Genomic DNA, 14,337 nt, shown 5'->3' with positions numbered 1-14,337 from the left:
ATTATAGCTTGCTTTTATTGGTCTGGATGGAGAGTGCAGACTGTGCAGTGCTGTGAGCTATTTCCAGTTGAGAACTGCATTATATGAATGAAATAGCTGAGATAAGAGGCTGTAGAGGGCACAGTGTGAATAAGTGGCACTGTGCACATAAAATAGATTAATATAATAAACTGGGTAGTGTGGTGAATTATAGGGATATTAGGCTAGTAAGGGCTGAGTGCAAAAAGACAATAGCCTTACCCTGTTATTGTAAAGGAAGCAACCTTAAAAGGATATACTTGCTCGCAGCTGTACAGTCAGATGAGCATGCTAACCTATATTATATTTAGTATTGTGGTCTGACAGGTGTCAAGACCCGTTAAGACTGATTATGTGTACGGTGGATTTCTATGTTTTTTAAAAAAGGAAATTAAATAAAGTTTATATTTTAATAAAGTGAGTCCACCTCAGTCAGTAATTTTTGAAATAGTGGACTTTATTCTGGAGTTTTGAAGGTCCGCAGTCTGTGAATTCTTTATTGTTTCCTTAAAAGAGTTGTCCACTACTTTTTAAGAGTCCCCCAATGTATCAACCCAGTGATTATAAGACGTTTTGTAATTATCTTGCTGTGTCTTTATTGCCTGTTAGAGGCGCTATCCTTGGCCCCTCACAAGCATCACGTGACCCCCGGCTGCAGCCGGCTCTGACACGCTGATGTCACGTCAAGTTCTGGCTGCAGCCGGGGGTCTCTCTTCTGCGTTCCATGGTGGATGCTGGGTTGTGGGCGGGGTCACCTCGCGCGTCACACCCAGCATCCACCGCGCGCTCTCCCCCTCCTCATTCATTGGGAAAGCGCGCGGTGGATGCTGGGTGTGACGCGCAGGGTAACCTCGCCCACCGCCCAGCATCCACCGCGTCACTGATGTCACACCTCACTTGACGTGACATCAGTGGGGGGGTCACGTGATGCCTGTGAGCGGACAAGGATAGTGCAGCTCACAAGCAATAAAGACACAGCAAGGTATTTACAAATACGTATAATCACAGGGTTAATACATTGGGGGACTCTTAAAAAGTAGTCGACAACTTCTTTAAACCAGCTGGTAACATACACTAGGTGCCGTATGTGGTGCAGCTAAATGACAGTAAGTAAACTACTTACTGTGAGTAGACAGGTCGGCTCCAAAGAGGTAATGGCCCAAGTAGCAGGGTCTCAATGTGGCAGAAGGTAACTGTCAGATCCAAGATATTGAAAAGAGGAGAACTTCGGCCGGAAGTGCTATCGCATGAACGCAAGGCTGGTAGGGGGCGTAGAAAAGTGACATGCCGGCCTAGAGTACAGAGTCTGGAAATGGCCACAAACAACCAACATGTTTTGAAGAACACGGTCCTTCTTCCTCAGGGTGCCTGAGGAAGAAGGACTGCGTCCTTTGAACCTCGTTTGTTGAAGATCGTCCACTTTTTGATGCCATGCGTCAGCTGACCCAGCTACCTTGTTTAGTTTGGTCACCATGGGGGAAAGTTTATCCTCCATGTCAGATACTCTGGATTCCACTTCAGAGATTCGGCTACGTAGGACCTGCATATCCTGCCGCAGAAGACAGACATCAGACCGAACCTCCTCGATTTTCCCCGTCAATGAGCTTTTACATATTGAGATGGCCTCTAGTAGTTGTGTGGAAACCTGTCATGGCATTAGATCCTCCTGCCCCTCCTCCGCCTCATCTTCTGACATTTGCCTCTTACGGTGCTCTGGGGTTTTTGTAAATGAAGCTTAATGTTCGGGTGTTTTTCGATGGATCCACTCTGGCAAACTCCTTGAGTTTTTCCGCTGCACTTGTTTTGTTTCTACTCATCTTGGCAAATATGCAGATATTGCTTGTGGGAAAATATATTTAGGGAGGAGACTTTAAATAATCTAGCAAGACCAGCTCACCCCTCTATGACATCCATATCCCTTGACCGTATGGGGACTATATAAGAGAAGATGTAGGTCAATGCATCCAGAATGTAGTGAGAGAATACTGGATACTGGGCTGCACCAAGTCAGTGTCTCTGAATCCAAGCAGTGATGTCAGAACACTACCAAGGAAATAGGACCCTGATATTACAAGTTCCACACATGTGGACGTGTTGTCTCCTGGTCTGATACATCTTTATGAAGAGATTTATGACCCAGGGGCCAGGTATGCAGGAATCTTGACTACAGAGATCAGATACCACTAAGACCCAGCAGCAGTCCTGCGGCCAGACAGGTTATCTCTGGATGTTGGAAGGCAAATAGCTACTTTACGCAAGATGTTTATTAGGGTATGTGCACATGATCCTTTTTGGCAGCGCTTTGAACGCAGCACACTGATGCTGCGTCCAAAGCGTTGCACGAAGGTGAATCCGCATTGTCTCCGCAAGAGAAACTGACATGCTGCAGTCTGTGAAGACGCGCCGCATGTCCGTCTCCGCTGGTGGTCCGCAGGTGTACAGAGACACATAGTGGGCATGGGATTTGTATAAATCCCCTCCACTATGCTGTAAAATCTGGCCGCTGTGGACTGCACACAGCACAAGTGTGCTGCGTCCAGTCCTCAGCGTTTACTGACTGTGTGCACGTACCCTTAGGGAAATAGCAGCATCCTGCTGGAAGATAGCAGCGTGGAGGATCTCTGCCTGCCTGGCCACAGAGACCTGCTAGCACCAGGACCCAGCAGAAGACCCGTGGACAAAGAAATTATCTCAGGGTGTTGGAGGCCAAATACCTGCTTTACTCAGAATGTCTGTGTCAAAGATTATTCATGTGTCCCGCCGGGAGATAGCAGCTTGGAGGGTCTCTTCTTACTGCATGCGCTGCAGCTCTCTCACTGTTACACTTCACTGTGCTGAGCCTGAGACAGGACGTCAAGATGGCCGCAGCTTCTCCCCACATGCAGGGCGGTTCAGCTTCTCCTGCAGTTATCAGGATGTCCCTTTGATGTTTCCTGCTCACTGGGGGTCCCATGATTCCTCCCTCAGATAGGGCACAGCAAGGTCCACAGCAGTGCAGGGAAAGGGGTAAAACTATCAGGATTATAGCCAGGATGGCAGTTCAGTTTTAGCACGTCTGCTCAGTGACTGAGCAGAACCACCACGCCCCAAAGAGCCACACTTTATAGAGCCAGACCACAGTCATGACAGGAGAGGAGAATTAGGAGACAGAGGCTAAAATGCATCCATGATGAATTGCATTCAGAAAATAGACGAACCCAAATGGACAGAGAAAGACAAGTGTGTATTACCATAAAGGATTGAGATGATAAACATGCAGGAAGCCACTTACCAGCAAGGACAGATAGATACAATATGAAAGGGAGTCAGGAAATATGCATTATACTGAGGTGTCTTTGTCTTAAAGCTTTGCTTCTTTGTTTTTAAAAGTATAGTTAATTGGACAGAGCCAGTTTCAATGACATCTGCAGAATCCATAATTTACAACCTTGTTATTCTCAATTAAAATACTTTTTTTTTAAGGTAATCTACGTAGCCATTCCCATTTCTTCTGGGTGTGTAATAAAAACTTGTTGCTTGGGATCTGAGGGCAGACAAGAACTGTACACTCGGACACTGGCTGTGTGTCATTTTCTTTTCTCCGACGCATCGTATTGATTTAATTTAATTTGAACCAATAATGGCAGATCTGGAGATCGTTTGTGTCTGAACCCAAACTAGTTCTCCTTGGAAGCGGTTACCATGACAAGTCATTGCATACTTCACTATAATGTTGAGGAATATCTATTTACACGGTCATAAAGACTAGTCTGTTCAGAGTCCTGTATGATGGTGCCCAGTGCAAGGTACAGCAGATACCAACGAGAAAATATATTAATAGAACATAGGAAACAAATATATATTTATTGTATCGGCATTATTTGGATATTTTCCATTATTAAAGAGGTTGTCCGCTGCTATAGAGAATGCCCCCATGGTAAACAGTGAAGATTTTATTGTAAATACCTTCCATTGTTTTTGTTGCCTGTGAGCTGCGCCACCGCTGACAGCTCACCAGGCATCACGTGACCCAAGCTTGGTCATCCACTGATGCCACGTGAGGTACCAGCTGCAGCCGGGCGTGACTCAGTGACGCACTCCCCGATTGATGGGCAGTGGGCCAGGTTTCATCGCACATCACAGCCCAGCATCCAGCGTGCGCTTTCCCAATGAATGCAGAGGAGAGAGAAAGCATGCTGGGCTGTGATGTGCAGTGAAACCTCGCCCACAGCCCATCAATCACCGGGGAGCGCGTCACTAAGTCACCCCCGGCTGCAGCAGGTACCTCACGTGACATCAGCGGATTTCAGAGCCAGGTCACATGATGCCTGGTGAGCGGCCAGCGATAGCTCTGATGGAGAAACCTATATAAAAAGTTTTAGGGGAAACTCTAAAGGTTTCACACGTTTGCCAGTTTTGATCAAATCAGGGAGTCGATCGATCGGAGACAAGAGAACACACAAGCAATTCTGTCCGTGTCCCAGACTTGTCAGCCCTCAGATGCCAGGTTATAAGTTTTTATTACAAACCACAAAGACAAAGAAAGTGGGAATGGCTTATATTACGTTACCTAAAAAGGAAGAAAAGTTGGGAAAAACAAAGTCGTAAATTATTTACTTTGCTGCATTCCTTAGGATCTGGCTATATCTAGTTTACTATATGTTCAGAAACAAAGGAAAGCTTTAATACATCCCTATATCAGAGACAACACTCTGTTATTTATGAATCACACTTATAAAGCTAAAATTAAAATAAAAAAATGATTAAAAGATATATGAATTGTCTAAATAATAAAGCAAAGTATAAATATTTACCATAACAATTCCTCCCTTTTTATTATTTACAGACATTTTATCCATAAGCTACTGGAGGGGACAAATCCCGTTCACTGACGGACATCTTGTTTGTAAATCTCGCCATATGTTTACTAAAGGAACACTGATATTTTGCAGATGTGATAACTAATGGTCTATGATGTCTGATCTTACGCATCTTTTTACATAGTGTCGCCGTAACAAATATACCAGTTCTAGCAGTTACATACACGAGTAATACCAACATTTATGTAATGAAAGGGTAAATGAATATACTCTTATTCCCTATCCCCATTTCCACTATATGAGGTCTACCATTCAGTTGGATTGTCTACAGCTCATGTATATAGGGAATGTTTGGGAACAGCATTTATATCTAGGTCACCATGCAGAAGTATGAACGTAGCAAGTGTAAGGCGTGCTAAGATGCAGGTTCCCTCTGCACCCGGGAGAAGCCATTTATAGGCCTGGTGACCACATATCAGATATAAATCCTTAGGTAGTATGCAGCGTATGATGTCAGTGAGTCTCCCAAGACAACGTATAGAAGTCAAAAGTCCTTGCATCGGAGGTTTCCTCCGTCGTAACGGGCAGAATCAAAAGTCTTTGTGGAAACAGCTATAGGTGAAAGCCTCATATGAGGTTAGGGGCACTGCGAGATATGGTGTAATATCAGAGGATATTGGGCTATGGGTGCATATCCAGCAGCTTTTAGGAATGTCTTTAGAAACTATGTCTCACAGCAGGATTTGGTGATGCTTTATCAGTTTGTTTTCCCAGTCTTCTCCTCCTTTTGTACATCATTGAGAGTTAGGGAAAGGGATGCAATTGCCATCAACGTGGTCCAAAGAGGCAGGGTCATCATCATTGCTGCTGCCGGGGATCAGGACCTTTTTCAGTGTCTGGCGTTGATCCAAGTGTCTTTGCCTTGGAGGTTGACAGAAATAGCAGTGGTCAGTGGTATTTAAAATGGCTCACTGTATCTGGGTTCAGTGGTCTCCTCATATGTCTCTTGACCACGACCCAGTCTCCTGGTACCAATGTGTGTCACTTATACAGTAGGGGTCTGGGATTAAGGAAAGAACACGGTTATGAGCAAGTCAGATATTTGTGCAACTTCAAGATATATTCAGTGAGGGAACTGTAGGAGGCTGCAGCAAATACAACCCTATCTTAAGGATACCACCAAACAGTATTTTATAAGGGGACAGCTTCTCTCTACCCCTTGGGGTGGTCCTCACAGAATATAATGCAGTGGGCAAGCAATGTACCCAGGACAATGATGTTTCCTCCATGCCCTTCTGGATTTTTATCTTCAGAGTACCATTAAGGCATTCCACCTTCCTACTACTTTGTGAGTGATAGGGAACATGGAAAACCTGTTCTATCCCCAGAGTGGCCATGATGTTTCACCAGTTCTCCATTGAAGTGTGTCTCTGTCATTCTCTATGGTTTTGGGCACCTCATATCTACAAACCACCTCACTTGAACTTTGGTCACGGGGCCCAAGCTTCAGGCAACCAAGGGAACAGATCGATGCATACCAGGACGTATTCATAAGTGCCCACCTTAGGTAGCTGTATGTAGTCCTCCTGCAGTCTCTGAAACAGGTAATCTGGTTTTGGCATGCATTTTGTGGGATTCGAATAGGTCTACTGGGGTTATATTTCGCACAAACTAGACATACTTTGCAGCTGTATGCGGAAGCCCTGGAGCACACCAGGTTTGTAGCACCACTGCAAACATAACACCCTTTGAGTTGAGCACCGGGGGGAATGTGCTAGGTCAGCCATCATGGGGAACAGGCAACGTGGGAGGCAAATCCTGGTATTTACCTGCCGTACCCCTGACTCTGACCATTCAGCATCTGCTTTGGCTCATGCGTTCTGTTTGTGTGGGGGGGAGCCTGGGTCCGGAAGCCCTGCAGTAGTTCATGAGCAACAGCCACTGGGGCCGGTGCGGTGACAGTCTCCTCTGTGAAAAGGGGCTGCCCACACTTCCGGTCACTGAGTCACACCCCTAGCGGGACCGTGTCTGCTGTGGCCAGTATTCCAGTCAGAGGTAGTCGTGCTGCTTCCTCAGCCGCCTGGTCAGCCAAGGCATTCCCTACTGCAAGGGGAGTTTGTTCTGTGTGTGCGCTGATAGCTGCCCTTCGGGGAAGGATGAGTGCTGTGAGTAGCAGCTCTACCGCCTTATAGATTTGAAAGCAGAGGCCAGAAAATTACAGCTCCGCCAAATGGGCAACCCCAAAAGCATATTGCGAGTCAGAAAATACATTAAGCTCTTTACCTTTCCCAAGATTGCATGCTGCCGCGAGCGCCTTCAGCTCAGCCTCTGGCGTAGAGCAGCTGGAGGGGAGTGGTTCTTGTATCACTGCATTACCATTGTGGACTACTGCATACCCGGTGATGAACAGTCTTTGATCACTGTCCCGAGCTGCAAGGGGAGTTTGTTCTGTGTGTGCGCTGATAGCTGCCCTTCGGGGAAGGATGAGTGCTGTGAGTAGCTTATCTACCGCCTCATAGGTTTGCCAGCTGAGGTCAGGAAATTACGGGTCTGACAAATGGCGCCAAAGTCATGTGCGACCCTTTAAAATATATCTCGAGTCCGAAAATACATAAATCTCTTTACCTTTTCCCAGATTGCACACTGCAGCGAGCACCTTCAACTCAGCCTCTGGCGCAGAGCAGCTGGAGAGTGGTTCATGTGTCACTGCCTTACCATTGTGGACTACTGCATACACGGTGATGAACCGTCCTTGATCACTGACCAGAGCTCTGGAACCATCTGCAAAATTCTCAGCAGACGGGTTATTGAGGGGACATCAGTGATATGTAACAAGCCCTATGTGTCTGCCTCCATCAATGCCTGACAGTCAGGTTCATATGTCAATGTCACACTGAGATTCCTCATCTGATAGTTTACAGGGTCAGGTTTTGGCTCACAGTCCCTTCCTCTATCCCACCCTGATATTCTCCTCCCTTTTCTAAATCCACACTGGTAATAACGTAGCTGGATTTAGAACATTACTGCGTTTGATAGTTATATGGGGAAATATTAAATGGAGTGGTTATAGGAACCAAAGGACCTCCTCTCTGGAGCTTTCAGATGTTATTATGTATCACCACGTTCTCCACAGTACTTATAGGGTACAGCTTCATACAGGGGGATGAACACCTGGTCTAAGTTTTACTGTCACCAGGGAATGGGTAGTTCTCCCAAATCAAGTCTGTAACATGCCCAGAGCTGGCTGGTTATGTTCTCTAACCAAGTATGTAGGGAATGGGCTTCAGAGCGTGTACTGCACAGGGGTGTAGGACGCATCAGGGACAAAAGACTACACAGCGTGCCTTCATCTATAGGGGTAGTCATCTTGGGGCCATTTGCAGCCTATGCAGGCTCCAATTTTTCTGCAACATGTCTGTCTCTAACAAATCAAAAGATACATCAGGGGAAACTAAAACCTGGATCACAATAGAAATTGAATCATGAAAATTTAGCCAGAGGGGCTGAGACATTTGTAATTTAGTAGCTCGTCCCTCTACAAGCGACATATTCGGAGGACAGTATACCTTCTGATCTGTGTTCTTGCATTAAATACTGTACTGGCTGCTCCAGTATCTATCATGAAGTTAACAGTCTGACCCTCCCCAGAGACACGGGGACAGTGAGTGTGGCTCCCTGAGGGGTGATAACGGGGCACAGGGAGGCATCTGGATTGCCAGCTTCCTATGAGGGGTTCAGGATAGTAGTTGTTGATCTTATAGGACATTTGGCCTTAAAAAAATCCTTTTTTTTCCCTCTTTCCCACAACACCAACATGTACTTTGCTGCAGTCTCTATCTCTTCATGATTTCTTCCCCCTCCCTCTTCCCTTTCTTGCTGCAGGGTCCTAATTAACGCTTTCTTTGACACGCTTTTTACTTCAGCACCCAGGGCTGAATCCTTCAGATCAACCTATGGCGCCACTCCTGACGACTAGTGAGACTGCGGTCTGGACTATATATAGGTCTACAGCTGTTCATGAAACACTGCAGCAATAATAAGGGGTCACTGTAAAATGACTGAGACTAGATATGTGGCCCGATATGCCTCAACAGCACAGACAAGCATTATAAATGTTAGAGGGTCCAGGAGCTGGGTAACAAGAGCGATGAGCTCACTGGGGGACCAGGGCCATTATTCTATTGGTTATACCTATGGTGGATCATGTACCAGCAGGTTATTTTGTATCCTAAGAGGTAGAAAGTGTATATGACTCGTGGTCCTCATGGGGGCAGAGGCGCCTTGGACATCCATGGTCATGGGGACCCACAGGACACAATAATTAACCCCACGGGGATTCTGTACGCAATGTCTGCAATTTCTGCATAAGGCAGGGGTGCCACAAATGATGCAAGTTTTACATCAAGTACAGAGATTACAGTGATATGTGCATTTTCATGTATTATAGATTACATACACAGTTCTATGTCTATTTTCTCTGATTTATGTTCACTCATTGAGAGACGCTTTGAATACTTCTAACCACAATCCGAGCCAGCTCAAGTCATTGTGATTCTGACGATGTGTGACTTTCTTCATACATCATTTGAATTTGGCTTGGAGGAGGTATTTGTTAATGTCCCAATGAGTTTCAGACAGGTTAGCACTGAAAATCATATAACCAAATAGAACGCCTAGAGTTTATAGCTCAATGGTTAGTGCACTGGTTTCTAGACAAAGAGTTTTGGGTTCAAGTCCCATCAGCGAACAGTGACTTTTTTTTATTATTACAGTTGTAAAAGTCACTTGTTAAAGTCAAAATCATATCTCAAGGTCACTTATCAAAATCAGCTCTCAGACAGGGTATTTAGCCTCAAACTGACATCATTCTGATGTTTGACTTTGATATCTGATAATGTCCTAAAATGGACACTGTAAGTTTACTATACGTTCAGAAACAAAGGAAAGCTTTAACACATCTCTATATCAGAGACAACACCCTGTCATTTATGAATAACACTTACTAAGCTAATATTAAAATACAAAATTATCAAAGATATATAAATTGTCTAAATAATAAAGCAAAGTATATATATTTACCATAACAGCGCCACTCACAGGCAAGAATAACAGTGCAAGGTAATTATGAAAAAATCTTCTCTCCACTGTTTACATGGACGGGCGCATTCTCTATAGCAGTGGACAACTTCTCTACACATATGATGGAATAAATGGCGCTATAATAATAACGTCCTGTGCGGGGACAACACATCCTCTGACTCCACGGAGACACTAAGCGCTGAGGAAGATTAATCATCATCACCGGGTATACAGGGGCTGCTGTTACTGGATGGCCGACATTATCAGCCCTTATCCCCGGCCCGAAGAGCAGAGACAACAGCTGGAAGAGGCGACTGGGGAGAGACACACACAACAGAGGAGGAGGAGGAGGAGGAGAGAGACAGACAACAGAGGAGGAGGAGGAGGAGAGAGACAGACAACAGAGGAGGAGGAGGAGGAGAGAGACAGACAACAGAGGAGGAGGAGGAGGAGAGAGACAGACAACAGAGGAGGAGGAGGAGGAGGAGACAGACAGACAACAGAGGAGGAGGAGGAGGAGGAGAGAGACAGACAGACAACAGAGGAGGAGGAGGAGAGAGACAGACAGACAACAGAGGAGGAGGAGGAGAGAGACAGACAACAGAGGAGGAGGAGGAGAGAGACAGACAACAGAGGAGGAGGAGAGAGACAGAGGAGGAGGAGGAGAGAGAGACAGAGGAGGAGGAGGAGAGAGACAGGAGGAGAGAGAGACAGCAGAGGAGGAGAGAGAGACAGCAGAGGAGGAGAGAGAGACAGCAGAGGAGGAGAGAGAGACAACAGAGGAGGAGAGAGAGAACAGGCGGAAGAGACGGCTTCTGCGCGCTGCCTCAACAACCAGCAGAGGGCAGCAACACAGAGACAGCATCTGATCCTGACTATGAGACAGAGAAACACAAAGAGAGACGACAGGAGAGACACACACGACGGGGAAGAGAGAGAGAGACACACACACACGCGACAGGGGGGGGGAGAGAGAGAGAGACACACACACACGCGACAGGGGGGGAGAGAGAGAGAGAGACAGACACACACGCGACAGGGGGGAGAGAGAGAGAGAGACAGACACACACGCGACAGGGGGGAGAGAGAGAGAGACACAGACACACACACGCGACAGGGGGGGGAGAGGGAGAGAGAGAGAGAGAGAGAGACAGACACACACGCGACAGGGGACAGAGAGAGACACACGCAACAGGGGACAGAGAGAGACACACGCAACAGGGGACAGAGAGAGACACACGCGACAGGGGACAGAGAGAGACACACGCGACAGGGGACAGAGAGAGACACACGCGACAGGGGACAGAGAGAGACACACGCGACAGGGGACAGAGAGAGACACACGCGACAGGGGACAGAGAGAGACACACGCAACAGGGGACAGAGAGAGACACACGCAACAGGGGACAGAGAGAGACACACGCAACAGGGGACAGAGAGAGACACACGCAACAGGGGACAGAGAGAGACACACGCAACAGGGGACAGAGAGAGACACACGCAACAGGGGACAGAGAGAGACACACGCAACAGGGGACAGAGAGAGACACACGCAACAGGGGACAGAGAGAGACACACGCAACAGGGGACAGAGAGAGACACACGCAACAGGGGACAGAGAGAGACACACGCAACAGGGGACAGAGAGAGACACACGCAACAGGGGACAGAGAGAGACACACGCAACAGGGGACAGAGAGAGACACACGCAACAGGGGACAGAGAGAGACACACGCAACAGGGGACAGAGAGAGACACACGCAACAGGGGACAGAGAGAGACACACGCAACAGGGGACAGAGAGAGACACACGCAACAGGGGACAGAGAGAGACACACGCAACAGGGGACAGAGAGAGACACACGCAACAGGGGACAGAGAGAGACACACGCAACAGGGGACAGAGAGAGACACACGCAACAGGGGACAGAGAGAGACACACGCAACAGGGGACAGAGAGAGACACACGCAACAGGGGACAGAGAGAGACACACGCAACAGGGGACAGAGAGAGACACACGCAACAGGGGACAGAGAGAGACACACGCAACAGGGGACAGAGAGAGACACACGCAACAGGGGACAGAGAGAGACACACGCAACAGGGGACAGAGAGAGACACACGCAACAGGGGACAGAGAGAGACACACGCAACAGGGGACAGAGAGAGACACACGCAACAGGGGACAGAGAGAGACACACGCAACAGGGGACAGAGAGAGACACACGCAACAGGGGACAGAGAGAGACACACGCAACAGGGGACAGAGAGAGACACACGCAACAGGGGACAGAGAGAGACACACGCAACAGGGGACAGAGAGAGACACACGCAACAGGGGACAGAGAGAGACACACGCAACAGGGGACAGAGAGAGACACACGCAACAGGGGACAGAGAGAGACACACGCAACAGGGGACAGAGAGAGACACACGCAACAGGGGACAGAGAGAGACACACGCAACAGGGGACAGAGAGAGACACACGCAACAGGGGACAGAGAGAGACACACGCAACAGGGGACAGAGAGAGACACACGCAACAGGGGACAGAGAGAGACACACGCAACAGGGGACAGAGAGAGACACACGCAACAGGGGACAGAGAGAGACACACGCAACAGGGGACAGAGAGAGACACACGCAACAGGGGACAGAGAGAGACACACGCAACAGGGGACAGAGAGAGACACACGCAACAGGGGACAGAGAGAGACACACGCAACAGGGGACAGAGAGAGACACACGCAACAGGGGACAGAGAGAGACACACGCAACAGGGGACAGAGAGAGACACACGCAACAGGGGACAGAGAGAGACACACGCAACAGGGGACAGAGAGAGACACACGCAACAGGGGACAGAGAGAGACACACGCAACAGGGGACAGAGAGAGACACACGCAACAGGGGACAGAGAGAGACACACGCAACAGGGGACAGAGAGAGACACACGCAACAGGGGACAGAGAGAGACACACGCAACAGGGGACAGAGAGAGACACACGCAACAGGGGACAGAGAGAGACACACGCAACAGGGGACAGAGAGAGACACACGCAACAGGGGACAGAGAGAGACACACGCAACAGGGGACAGAGAGAGACACACGCAACAGGGGACAGAGAGAGACACACGCAACAGGGGACAGAGAGAGACACACGCAACAGGGGACAGAGAGAGACACACGCAACAGGGGACAGAGAGAGACACACGCAACAGGGGACAGAGAGAGACACACGCAACAGGGGACAGAGAGAGACACACGCAACAGGGGACAGAGAGAGACACACGCAACAGGGGACAGAGAGAGACACACGCAACAGGGGACAGAGAGAGACACACGCAACAGGGGACAGAGAGAGACACACGCAACAGGGGACAGAGAGAGACACACGCAACAGGGGACAGAGAGAGACACACGCAACAGGGGACAGAGAGAGACACACGCAACAGGGGACAGAGAGAGACACACGCAACAGGGGACAGAGAGAGACACACGCAACAGGGGACAGAGAGAGACACACGCAACAGGGGACAGAGAGAGACACACGCAACAGGGGACAGAGAGAGACACACGCAACAGGGGACAGAGAGAGACACACGCAACAGGGGACAGAGAGAGACACACGCAACAGGGGACAGAGAGAGACACACGCAACAGGGGACAGAGAGAGACACACGCAACAGGGGACAGAGAGAGACACACGCAACAGGGGACAGAGAGAGACACACGCAACAGGGGACAGAGAGAGACACACGCAACAGGGGACAGAGAGAGACACACGCAACAGGGGACAGAGAGAGACACACGCAACAGGGGACAGAGAGAGACACACGCAACAGGGGACAGAGAGAGACACACGCAACAGGGGACAGAGAGAGACACACGCAACAGGGGACAGAGAGAGACACACGCAACAGGGGACAGAGAGAGACACACGCAACAGGGGACAGAGAGAGACACACGCAACAGGGGACAGAGAGAGACACACGCAACAGGGGACAGAGAGAGACACACGCAACAGGGGACAGAGAGAGACACACGCAACAGGGGACAGAGAGAGACACACGCAACAGGGGACAGAGAGAGACACACGCAACAGGGGACAGAGAGAGACACACGCAACAGGGGACAGAGAGAGACACACGCAACAGGGGACAGAGAGAGACACACGCAACAGGGGACAGAGAGAGACACACGCAACAGGGGACAGAGAGAGACACACGCAACAGGGGACAGAGAGAGACACACGCAACAGGGGACAGAGAGAGACACACGCAACAGGGGACAGAGAGAGACACACGCAACAGGGGACAGAGAGAGACACACGCAACAGGGGACAGAGAGAGACACACGCAACAGGGGACAGAGAGAGACACACGCAACAGGGGACAGAGAGAGACACACGCAACAGGGGACAGAGAGAGACACACGCA

General features: G+C 48.9%; 1 pseudogene; it reads right to left on the bottom strand.

Moving 5' to 3' along the window:
• The window catches only part of LOC141235433 (uncharacterized), a 35,556-nt pseudogene extending 32,267 nt beyond the window's left edge, over positions 1–3,289 (bottom strand).
• Between the last annotated feature and the right edge of the window lie 11,048 nt (positions 3,290–14,337).

The sequence above is a fragment of the Phyllobates terribilis genome, unplaced genomic scaffold (genome assembly GCF_046119375.1).
Source record: "Phyllobates terribilis strain yellow unplaced genomic scaffold, ASM4611937v1 Scaffold_665__1_contigs__length_859303, whole genome shotgun sequence".
Classification (NCBI taxonomy): domain Eukaryota; kingdom Metazoa; phylum Chordata; class Amphibia; order Anura; family Dendrobatidae; genus Phyllobates; species Phyllobates terribilis.
This window is presented reverse-complemented; position numbering and strand designations above follow the sequence as displayed.